General features: G+C 49.9%; 1 long non-coding RNA gene across 2 annotated transcripts; it reads right to left on the bottom strand.

Moving 5' to 3' along the window:
• Positions 1–115: 115 nt before the first annotated feature.
• LOC113942145 lies at positions 116–1839 on the bottom strand. 2 transcript variants are annotated; one of them, XR_003525855.1, is made up of 3 exons: positions 1795–1839; positions 1481–1582; positions 116–127 (listed from the first exon to the last, which is right to left on the bottom strand). It is a non-coding gene; the product is annotated as an uncharacterized LOC113942145 (long non-coding RNA). The 2 variants fall into 2 exon arrangements; XR_003525854.1 differs by lacking the exon at positions 116–127 and adding an exon at positions 864–883.
• Positions 1840–2383: the final 544 nt, after the last annotated feature.

Genomic DNA, 2383 nt, shown 5'->3' with positions numbered 1-2383 from the left:
TGGGAATGGGGGAACAAACACCCCCAGCTGGGAATGGGAATGGGAATAAACCTTGGGAATAAACACTGGGAATAAACACTGGGAATGAACACTGGGAATGTGGGAATGTGGGAATGAACACCCCCAGCTGGGAATGGGAATAAACACTGGGAATAAACACTGGGAATGTGGGAATGAACCCTGGGAATGGGGGAACAAACACCCCCAGCTGGGAATGGGAATAAACACCGGGAATAAACACTGGGAATAAACCCTGGGAATAAACACTGGGAATGGGGGAACAAACACCCCCAGCTGGGAATGGGAATAAACACCGGGAATAAACACTGGGAATAAACCCTGGGAATAAACACTGGGAATGGGGGAACAAACACCCCCAGCTGGGAATGGGAATAAACACTGGGAATGAACACTGGGAATGTGGGAATGAACCCTGGGAATGTGGGAATGGGAATAAACACTGGGAATGAACACTGGGAATAAACACTGGGAATGTGGGAATGAACCCTGGGAATGTGGGAATGGGAATAAACACTGGGAATAAACCTTGGGAATGTGGGAACAAACACCCCCAGCTGGAATGGGAATAAACACTGGGAATAAACACTGGGAATAAACACTGGGAATGTGGGAATGGGAATAAACACTGGGAATGAACCCTGGGAATGTGGGAATGGGGGAACAAACACCCCCAGCTGGGAATGGGAATGGGAATGAACCTTGGGAATAAACACTGGGAATGGGGGAATGGGGGAATGAACCCTGGGAATGGGGGAACAAACACCCCCAGCTGGGATGGGAATGGGAATAAACCTTGGGAATGTGGGAATGAACCCTGGGAATGGGGGAATGAACCCTGGGAATGGGGGACAAACACCCCCAGCTGGGAATGGGAATAAACACTGGGAATGGGGGAATGAGCCCAAAAAAAAGGGAATGAACCCAAGGAATGCTGGGAATGAGCCCAAAAATCACGGAATGCTGGGAATGAACCCAGAGAATCCCAGGAATGACCCCAAAGGATCCCAGGAATGACCCCAGGGAATCCCAGGAATGACCCCAAAAATCAGGGAATGCAGGGAATGATCTCAAAGAATCCCAGGAATGACCCCAGGGAATTCCTGGAATGACTCCAAAAATCAGGGAATGCTGGGAATGAACCCAGAGAATCCCAGGAATGAGCCCAAAAATCAGGGAACGCTGGGAATGAGCCCAAAGAATCCCTGGAATGACCCCAAGGAATCTCAGGAATGGCCCCAAAGGATCCCAGGAATGACCCCAAAAATCAGGGAATGCTGGGAATGAGCCCAAAGAATCCCAGGAATGACCCCAGGGAATGCTGGGAATGACCCCAAAAATCAGGGAATGCTGGGAATGAACCCAGAGAATCCCAGGAATGAGCCCAAAAATCAGGGAATTTGGGTGCTGGGAAGGGCAAATCCCGGGATTTGGGGCTGGGAATGTCGGGAATGTCCCTCACATTCCGGAGGAAGTGCCGGGCCACGATCTCCGGGGTCAGCTCCCACTTCACGTTGTTCCTCATCCCGACTTCCAGGCGACAATTCCGCAGGAATTTCAGGGTCTGGAAAAGTGGGAAGAGCCCCAACATTCCCGGGTTTCCCTTGGGAAGGGCCCAGGAGGCTCCAGAATTCCCAGATTTCCCCCTGGGAAGGGCCCAGGAGGCTCCAGAATTCCCGGATTTCCCTTGGGAAGGGCCCAGGAGGCTCCAGGATTCCCAGATTTTCCCTGGGAAGGGCCCAGGAGGCTCCAGAATTCCCGGAATTCCCAACTCACCTTCTCCCCACTCCGGGTTTGGAGAACTTCCAACTTCCCTTCCTGGGGGAAAAAACTGGGAATGAGGGGGGAAAACTGGGAATAAATGGGATGGGGGAGGGAAAATGGGGAAAAAATGGGATTGGGGAGGGAAAATGGGGAATAAAAACAGGGATTGAGGAGGGGAAATGGGGAAAAACTGGGAAAAAAACTGGGATTGGGGAGAAAAATGGGGAATAAAAACAGGGATTGGGGAGGAAAAGTGGGAAAAACTGGGATTGGGGAGGAGAAATGGGGAAAAAATGGGATTGGGGAGAAAAATGGAAAAAAACCTGGGATTGGGGAGAATAAGTGGGAACAAAACAGGGATTGAAGAAGGAAAATATGAAAAAACAGGGACTGAGGAGAAAAGATGGGAAAAAACTGGGATTGGGGAGGGAAAATGGGGAAAAAAGAGGGATTTGGGAGGAAAAATGGGAAAGAAGAAGGATGAGGAGGAAAAATGAGAAAAAATGTGGATGGAAAAATGGGAAAAATGGGAAAAAACCAGGGATTTGAGAGGAAAAATGGGAAAAAACTGGGATTGGGGAGGGAAAATGGGGAATTGCTG

This window comes from Corapipo altera, unplaced genomic scaffold (genome assembly GCF_003945725.1).
Source record: "Corapipo altera isolate COAL_440 unplaced genomic scaffold, ASM394572v1 56869, whole genome shotgun sequence".
Lineage (NCBI taxonomy): Eukaryota > Metazoa > Chordata > Aves > Passeriformes > Pipridae > Corapipo > Corapipo altera.
This window is presented reverse-complemented; position numbering and strand designations above follow the sequence as displayed.